A 10,149-nucleotide genomic window follows, 5' to 3' on the forward strand; every position below is an offset into this window, starting at 1 on the left:
TATTTTTTTCTCCTTCATCGCGATAATCTTGTAAATGTTTTCTTTTGAACATCTACTTATTAGAAATATTTTGATCATTTTAATTTGAAACCGTTAATTTTTTAACAGCATTAGATGACATTGATACATATATAAAAAAAAAAGAGATAAAAAAGAATAGAATAGTATTTTACGAGAGTATATATATATGCAAATATCAATATTGAAAAGGTACTTATAAAAAATTTGATATTTAGAAGGATATTAATACAAAAAAATTCTATTCCATTAGATGGCTCATATATTCTTAATTTTTTATAAAATATTATAAAGAAGTATTATAGCGAAACTCTCTCTTTCGATCTCAATCTGAACGATCTCAATCTTGAGCTATTTCTAGTTTATCATATATTCAATAATCGAAGCTGCTAGGCATCTTAAATTTGGATGGTTGCTAGGTATTATTGCTCAAAGGACACATATTTTTCCTTTTCCCTCTACGATCGAATTCAATATTTGTTTGGGCCCTCGTTCGGGTGGAGAAAGGATTTATAATCAGAACATGTGGACAAAAATCAAATATAAAAAATATTTTACTAGGGATTCGAATTTTCAACTCCAGACATGTAACATCGTTAGTCTAGCTAGTGAATTCATGATGGGTGTTAAGTCACACCAAATCTTTTGCTTTCTTTTGTGGCTTTCTTCCCCGACACTGAACACCTGAACTCCCAATTATTGCCCCTCTTTGTTGTCTTTTTCTGGTTCAAATTTGCTTCTTCTCTTTTCTGTCAATCAAACACCGACATCCACTTTGGCAACATCTGAGCTCCCAACCGTTAATATATATACACACATATATACATATACATACATACATATATATATATATATATACACACACACACATATATATCTATATAACATACATACATATATACATACATATATATATATATATATATATATATATATATATATATATCTTTTTTATATGGTACTTATATTACACATATTGTTTAAGGTAATCTTTCACTCGAGTGTAGGTGACCTCTGGGTACAACTGAGAAGCCTCTTCCCCTCCATCTCCTATCTCAAAATTTGTCAAGCAACCTTCATAGAAAATATGGTAGAAATGCGCAAGTCCTTCCTGTGTAGCAAGGTCTTGACCTGAAAAGGTGGGCAAGCTATAATTTATACAAGGCACAAGAATGATGCTAGTAATCAAATACCACAGGTGCAAGCCTGCAACAAAGTAGTACAAACTCCGTTGCTCTAATTTAGGAATTGTTATCGCACTGCAGATGGGTAATCATATGAGGTCCATGTCGAATAATTACTATTACTGATGCCTAATTGCGATGCCCACTTCTTCCAGCATTCCTTCAATTTCTAAGTATTTTTCATGAACTGTTTCTATATGGTCAATTTCTTATGGTCCTCCCCCTCCTTAATGATGAAGATATAAATCAAAATGAGAATATTGGTATTGACGGAATTTTTACCACGTAAAAGTGCATGATACAGAATTTTATTCCAACCCCGGTCTGATTGTCTATTGAATCCTATTGGCTATGAGTTTCAGTATATCTTAGAGTCCAGTCGCTTATTGTGCTGATGATTTGATGGCTTAAATCACTAAAGTCGTTTTTTTTCCATTACTATATTGTCATCAGTAAAATCATAGCATTATAGCAACTCCTGATTTCTGTTAATTAATCCTAATCCTACCTTTGAGGTTAGCGAGAAAGTCTTCCACTGAAATACTGCTCTTGCTTAGTTCTTTGCCAATGAGCTCCTCCCATGCCTCGACTACCTCCCTTTGTGAGAGGATGTTTTCCGGTGGCCGGATGTATAGCGTTTTGTTGAGCATGCGAGGGTCGTCGATCGTCTTGATGGTGTACATCGCTATGTCATCCTCGCCGACAAAAATTGCTGCCACAAAATCAAATGGATATTAAAGAATCCTCAAATAGAAAAATACATTTTGAGGTTTGTTTTATAGGCCTTTTATCTCAGTGAAAACACGCAACTTCTATATTGAAATAAGGATATTAAAAGAAATGGTATACCCCTCGTTATGCATGAAGCATGGATCCTCTACAGTATGCAGTTTGTACTATAGAGTTTAGTGCAGCGCTCGATGGTCGCCATCAATAAATGAACGGCCATTAAACAACATGCCCTTACATGTCGTATACGGTGTGCCTTGTTTGATGGCCGTTCATTTTCTGATGGTAGCCATCAAGTGCTGCATTAGACTCGGACCACAAAGGATTCTAGATCTTTATGCATAAGAGGACACACCTATTTCTCTCTCTCTCTTTTTTCTAGAGCAGATGACTCATACACATCTAATATGGATGCGCCCAAAAAGATTAAAAAATAACAAATTTGAGTGCTCTAAGTAGCTCTTTTTTTTAATCCATAGAGCCTCCATCATGATCAGCCACGTATGAAGCCACTCAATCTGCGGCCGTTTGCCTTCCTATAAGAGAACACGCCTTAGAAAATAAAAATAAAGGTGGGGGACCAACCACCGTACCTTTCACATTTGCGTCTCCAAGTAGACACTGTCTCTTGATGGAACAATCTTCCCTAGTTGGCTCAGGCCTCCAACAAAGTAACCTGCAAAACAATTAGCAGAGACGTAGGTGAAGGGGATTCCAGCATCCCCTATGGCCTTTCTCACCACCATTTTGTCATCAAACGGCACTCTTCCAGGGGCTAGTGCATGACCCATCCTTGCAGGATCCATCCCAAACTCTGAAGGCAAGAAGCGCTGCAAAATATGTTGTCTTACAAATATATGTGTCTAAAATCTAAATTGAGCTCAGAATGGATTCATAATTTGGAGTATAAGTTTGTGTGGCATGGTGCTCTCTTTGAGAAATATTTAAAGAAGCCGGTGATGCAACTGTAACTTGGAATTTTACTCTTCAAAATTCCTCCACCACGCCATTATATAAATTCATATATAGAAGCAAGATTAAGGTTATATTTGAGTAATTGTATGATTTCTCAAGATAATATAGGTGTCATGTCATGTTTTAGAACCCAATTTAAGCAAATTTGATTTCAAAGCTGGTGAGGGCCCTCAAGTTGAAAGTGGAACACAACAGAGTGCTCAACAACGTAGAAGAAGCAGAGTTTCAGCATCTTCAAATAGAAATGCTCCCAGCAAACCAAAACCACAAAACCTAACGTCACGTAGTCTTCAAGTCAAAGACATGTATGAGACTCATCTTCTATCGAATGGCTCCCTCTCCCTCGCTCTCTCTCTTAATGCTATCTTTCCTTCAGGGCTGGGCAAGACTCAGCAGGCTCCCTCAGCAAGGGCCTAGCCAGTCCCCACTGGAACCTTTTACTTATGTATATAGTTTTCCTATTAATAAATCTGGGTGGGTAAGCCTTCCTTCTCATCAGAAAAAAATGTAGCAATGTTGACAGGCAAAGCTTAGCTTTTGCTTACCAGAAAATGCCTAGGTAACATATATATGAATCTATATAATTGCTATATACATATACATACACATACACATCGATCTTGATAAGTCATGCATACATCCCTAATTTAAGCAGTCTTGCAAAGATATGGATATGAAAATTAGATTCAGATATGTATCCAAGTATCTGGTTCGACTAAAAAGAAGACATGGAGATACTTAGGATAATTATCATTAACATAATTTATATATTTATGTATTATTTATTTAAATTTAGAAAAGAAATATTAAGAAGATATTATTTATTAAGATATTTCCATATAAATATTTCTCATTCAAAATTTTAAAATAACTTAAGTATCTTCTTAATACCTATATTTTTAAAATTTCCAATTTTAATACCTACATTTTTGGCAGTCATTAAAAGGAATGTTACTTGTACCATCAAAATGAAGGGTCAGACTTATTATTGGAAGAGCCAACTCTCCATTAGTCTTTAAAAAGCGCATCTGCAAAACATTGTATGTATCCAAATACCCGATACATATCTAGCTTAAACATATATTCAACACAGATTTTCAGAACCAGCTGAGAGCATCCAGGTAACACAAGATAAAGTAAAATGTTTCTCCTTCTTGTTTTACAATTACATATATATAATTGCAATTTTTATATTAAATAGATAATTTGCAATTAGGTTTGGTTGAATTCACATCACTCATCAAGAAAGAAATTAACCAGCTGATTTGTTAGCTTTTTTTTTTTCCTTTTCTTTAACAAACATAAGAAAATGCAGAGAATGAGAACTTATGACCATCATGAGGAGCCGTTATCTTCATCGCCACCACCATTATAATAAAAAGATCACTTGGGCTGAATAAACAAATTGTTTTTTCTTGAAATATATAGAAAAAAGTGATGACAACAGATGTGCATCCACAAGCATGGTGATACCTTTTATCCCTAAAACACTTTCAGGGATCATACCTTGATGTTTCCGGCCTCTTTTATTGCGTCCACAAGCTTGAGCTGAAGGAGAAGTTGGTGGCTCCTGATGTGCGCGCCAGCGATGGCACATATGACTGCATCTACTTGTTTTACGGCATCCACAAGGCTTTGGTGATCAGAGAAGGAGCCCTCGACGAGGTGAGCACCTTGCTTCTTGAACGACATGAGAATTTGGACCTTGTCGATATCCACACCAATCTCCCGCCGATAGAGTACATAGGTAGGATGTCCATCATCCAAGCTTGCTCTCACAATCCTCCTCCCCAAGTATCCAGTTCCCCCCACCACAAGAATCCTGCTCTTCTCCATATCCCTCTCTCTCTCTCACTCACACGCGCATAGTAGAAAGCTATTTGTCTTGTCATTTTGATTTGGTGAAGGGGTGGGACCCTTCTTCATCCTTATCTTCTCATCTCTCTTTACGTATTTACTATCTTCTAATCAATTACCTGATGGATAATTCCTCCGTTATCACCGACAAAAATACTAAAAAAAAATATCTATATAGATAAATAGGTAGAAAGAAATATTATGTTATTAGAATTTGTGGAGTGATTGATTATAACTCTATTTGATTTTGATGAGCTCAAAGCATTTGAGTATATCTTATGTTATACTAATGAAGTCAATCTAGTGTTTCAGCCAAATATTTGTGAATTTATGTTTAATTATCTCTAGCCTTGGTTCAATACATTTTGGCTAAGTATGGAATTCAGTTTGAACCAAAGTCTGGAACGCAAGTCGACTCCGGAAGATTTCGAGTCGACTCCAAGTGTTTCAGACGTTCTGGCACAGACTCGAGTCGACTCCGGCACACCACGAGTCGACTCCGACTGAGAACTGACAACAGGACAGAAGGATGAATCTCAGACCCTGTCACCGAGTCGACTCCTGAAGAATTCGAGTCGACTCCGATGCTTGCCGAGTCGACCCCCGATAGTTCCGAGTCGACTCCAAGGAGTAACAAACAGAAAGACAGAGAAGTTGTTTTTGGATTCTGAGAACCGAGTCGACTCCAGAAGAAAACGAGTCGACTCCAACGGTTGGCGAGTCGACTCCAAAGAAAGCAAGAGTCGACTCTCAGAGGAATGCAAGACTAAAAGTCAGAGAGCCAACTTCGGTCTCTGAGAGCCGAGTCGACTTCCGCAAAGTCCGAGTCGACTCCGAGGCAGTTCAACTCCAAAGACCGAAGACCAGTTTTCAGGCTCTGAGAGCCGAGTCGACTCCAAAAGAATCCGAGTCGACTCGAGGAAATAAACACGAAAGAAAGATCTTTGGATCCCTGAAAACGAGTCATCTCCAGAAGGCAGAGTCGTCTCCAAATATTGGCGAGTCGACTCCAAGTGTGGCCGAGTCGACTCCAGAATGGGACGGCACTTTAATTCAAATCCTGAACAGTGGGCGAGTCGTCTCCAGTAAAGCATGAGTCGACTCCAGCAACAGCCGAGTCGACTCCAGATCGAGCGAGTCGACTCCGATCCCAACGGACACTGTGTCAGGAGTTGCAGATTGTGCAGAACGGCCCTAAAAGTGAGTCTAACGGCTAGTTTTCAATGGGGATTGCTTAAATAGCCAGATTGAACAGTAATAGACACTAAGAAAGCTATTCCATTCAAACAAAAAGGGATTTCCACCTACCAAAGGCTCTGAAGAGTAAATACAAGAGAAAGAAGGAAAAAGCGCATTCAACTCCATCCAACCAACGTTCTCCTTCGCATTCAAAGCTCCCCTTCTGACAGCAAATCTTCAACACATTCAAGAGGAGTTGAAGAGTTTGAGAAGCCCCTTTCTCCACCTCCAAAAATCTGTTTGAGGGCTTCTAACTCTTTTTTGTTTATATTGTTTAAATACGCTTTTCAAGAAGCTATCTTTTTACTTGTTTCAAACTGTTTTTTTCTTACTTGATTCAATCAGGGGATTGAATCAAGGGTGTTAAGGTTGGTTGGTTAACCCAGGGTAAAACCAACGTGTAAGGGTTCGATTGTGATCCCGGAAAAACAATCGGGTGGTTCTAGTCGGTGAGCCTGTGAAAACCGACCGAGTTCGTTGTGATCTCGTAAAACAACAAGTTGGGTTGTGAGCTTGTAAAACAACCGGCTGTAATCTGAGGGATTATAGTGAACTCCCAAGTGAAGCTTGGGGAGTGGACGTAGGAGCAAGGATTAGCTCCGAACCACTATAAAATCTCTTGTGTTTGTGATTGTTTCATTGTCTCTTCCATTCCCTTCATTCACTGCATATAGTAACTAATTAATCCACTTGAAATAAGTTTTAATTAGTTACTCACAAAGTTTTTTTAATTGCAATAATTACTTAAAACCCAATTCACCCCCCCTCTTGAGTTGTCTTTTTGGGCAACAAGTGGTATCAGAGCCGGAACTCTTCTATCAAAAGAGTAAAAGATCAAAATGACAACCCCATTTGGATCTTCTCATATTGAGGGGCAATCCACCCATAGACCTCCATTCTTTAATGGAACCGACTACTCCTATTGGAAGGCTAGGATGATGATATTTATCCAAGCTCAAGACTATGAGATTTGGAGTACTATAGTTAATGGACCATACATCCCATCTATTTTTGTAGAGCGTGTTACTATACCCAAACTTGAAAAAGATTGGGATGACAATGATATTAGGAAGGCACAACTAAACGCCAAAGCAATGAATGTGCTTTATTGTGCCTTAGACCGTAATGAATTCAATAGAGTCTCAACTTGTAATTCTGCAAAAGAAATATGGGATAGGCTTGAAGTGACCCACGAAGGCACGAATCAAGTAAAAGAATCTAAAATAAATATACTAGTTCATAAATATGAACTATTTAAGATGGAATCTAATGAAACTATCACTTGCATGTTTACTAGATTTACTGATATTGTCAATGGCCTAAAAAGCCTTGGCAAAAATTATACTAATAGTGATCTTGTCAGGAAGATTCTTCGATGTTTGCCAAGATCATGGGAGGCCAAGGTAATGGCAATTCAAGAAGCCAAGGACTTGAACAAGCTTCCACTTGAGGAGCTTCTTGGATCCCTAATGACGCACGAGCTCACAATGAAACAACACAGCGAAGAAGAATCCTCTCATAAGAAAAAGGTAATAGCTCTCAAATCTACTTCTTCTAACAAGGATTTATCTTGCAGTAGCAGCAGTGAAGAAGAAGATCATGAGGGAGATGATGATGAGGCTCTTCTCGTGCGAAAGTTCAGAAAATTCATCAACCGAAAGAAGTCCTTTCATCAGAGGAGAGGTCCCTCAAGTTCCTACTACAAGGATAAAGGTAAGGAAAGAAAAAATGAAGGAATCGGATGCTATGAATGCAAGATGCCGGGACATTTCAGAGCTGACTGTCCTTTGCTCAAGAAGGCTAGCAAATATAAGAAAAAGAAAGTCCTCGTCTCCACTTTATCGGATTCCGATTCATCATCATCATCATCGGATGAGGAACAAGAGGAAAATGCCAACTTCTGTTTTATGGCAAACGAAAATGAGGTAACATCTGAAACGCATTTAGATTTTACCTTTGATGAATTGTATGATGCGTTTAATGAATTAATGGATGAATATAAGACAATAAATCTTAAGAATAAAGAGCTAAAACTAACCAATCAATCTCACTTCCATAAATACGATAAATTAGTTAAGAATAAGGATTTTATCATTAAAGAAAATTTAGAACTTAAAACAAGCAAGCAAATGTTAATTCAAAAAACTAATACCTTAATTAAAGATAACGAAAAACTAACCAAAAAAATTTCAGAACTTAAAAACGATAAACAAACTATAAGAGATAATCTCACAAAAGACTTAACCATACTAAAAACAGAAAAACAAAAGTTGGCACAAGAACTTGAAAAATACAAACCTTTTGTAGAAAAGTTTACATATAGTTCTGAAAAATTGGAAATGATACTTAATAATCAACGAGCTGTGTTTAATAGAACTGGTTTAGGGTATAAACCTAAGAATAAGCAAAAGCTCCTTAGTAATTTTTTTGTGAAAGCAGGGGAAAGCAAAATTAAGAATATAACCTGTTTTTGCTGTGGAAAAACAGGACATAAAGCTAATGTGTGTGACCATAGAAAAAGAAAAGCTAAAAGAAAAATTAAAAAGGTTTGGGTTCCAAAAGGAACCAACATTACTAACCATGAAGGACCCAAGAAAACTTGGGTACCTAAAATTGTATGATTTCCTTGTGTAGGAGTGTCTTGCAGCCAAGGTTGACAAAAACTGTTGGTACTTGGATAGTGGCTGCTCAAGACACATGACGGGTGACAAAGACCAATTCTTCACCCTTGAGCCTAAAAAGGGAGGTGCAGTGACATTTGGAGACAATAACTAAGGTCACATCGTTGGTGTAGGTAAAGTACAAATCACCTCCTCAACCTTTGTTGATAATGTACGATTTGTAGATGGTCTTAAGCATAACTTACTTAGCATAAGTCAATTATGTGATAGGGGTTTTGATGTTCTGTTTAAGCCAATCCTATGCATCATAACCAACTCAATTGACAATAGCTTAGTATTCAAAGGAATAAGACGTGGAAATGTGTACGTAGTAGATCTTGAAGATTTTGCCAAAAATAACCCTTGCTTAGTAGCTAGTGATATTAAGGCTAATGATATAAGTTGGCTATGGCACCGTAAGTTAGGTCATGCAAGTATCGATACAATATCAAAACTAGTTAAAAGAGATTCTGTAATAGGTTTGCCAAAACTAAAATTTGAGAAAAATAAAATTTGTGAAGCGTGTCAATATGGCAAACAATCTAGGAGCTCTTTTAAATCCATAAATTGTGCCACTACTACTAGACCCCTTGAACTACTACACATGGATCTATTTGGACCAACTAGAACTACAAGTCTTGGTGGAAACAAGTATGGCCTTGTCATTGTAGATGATTTTTCTAGATACACATGGGTCATGTTCTTAGCTCATAAAGATGAAGCATTTTCTATGTTTAAGAAATTTCATAAGGAAGTTACTAATTCAAGAAGTGCTTCAGTTATAGCTATTAGGAGTGATCATGGAACGGAATTTGAAAATCATCTATTTGACGAATTTTGTAGTAAAAAGGGAAAAACTCATAATTTCTCTGCACCTAGGACACCACAACAAAATGGAGTTGTAGAAAGAAAGAATAGAACCCTAGAGGAAATGGCTAGAACCATGTTATGTGAAAGTAATCTCCCTAAGTATTTTTGGGGAGAAGCCATTAATACATCATGTCATATACTAAATAGAGTTTTATTGAGACCCATTATAAAGAAAACACCCTATGAACTTTGGAAAAATAGAAAGCCCAAAGTAAACTATTTTCATGTTTTTGGATGAAGGTGTTTCATTCATAATAATGGCAAGGATAACTTAGATAAATTTGATTCTAAATCTGATGAAGGTATCTTTTTGGGATATTCTACATCAAGTAAAGCATATAGAGTATTTAACAAAAGAAACCTTGTTATTGAAGAGTCTATACATGTTGTTTTTGATGATACTAATGATATCTCTTCTAGCAAGAGAGTTGCTCCTGATGATGATGCAGAAATTCTTGAAGAAAAGATTGATGAGATGACATTACAAGAAGATGAACAAAAGCTAATTGGAAATGCATCAACAAGCCAAGAGGCAATTGTGGATCATGGGCTGACTAAGGCTTGGAAGTATGCTCATGGGCATCCTAAGGAATTAATTTTAGATGATCCATCTCAAC

General features: G+C 37.0%; 1 pseudogene across 1 annotated transcript; it reads right to left on the reverse strand.

Annotated features, from left to right (window-relative positions):
• Window positions 1–951: 951 nt before the first annotated feature.
• On the reverse strand, window positions 952–4,770 carry LOC103698438 (isoflavone reductase homolog; annotated as a pseudogene). The gene is made up of 4 exons (XR_015969292.2): window positions 4,413–4,770; window positions 2,525–2,761; window positions 1,711–1,914; window positions 952–1,149 (listed from the first exon to the last, which is right to left on the reverse strand). The product of XR_015969292.2 is annotated as an isoflavone reductase homolog (transcript).
• Window positions 4,771–10,149: the final 5,379 nt, after the last annotated feature.

The sequence above is a fragment of the Phoenix dactylifera genome, chromosome 10 (assembly GCF_051530095.1).
Source record: "Phoenix dactylifera cultivar Ajwa chromosome 10, Ajwa_hap1_PhDact_Kaust_v1.1, whole genome shotgun sequence".
NCBI lineage: Eukaryota > Viridiplantae > Streptophyta > Magnoliopsida > Arecales > Arecaceae > Phoenix > Phoenix dactylifera.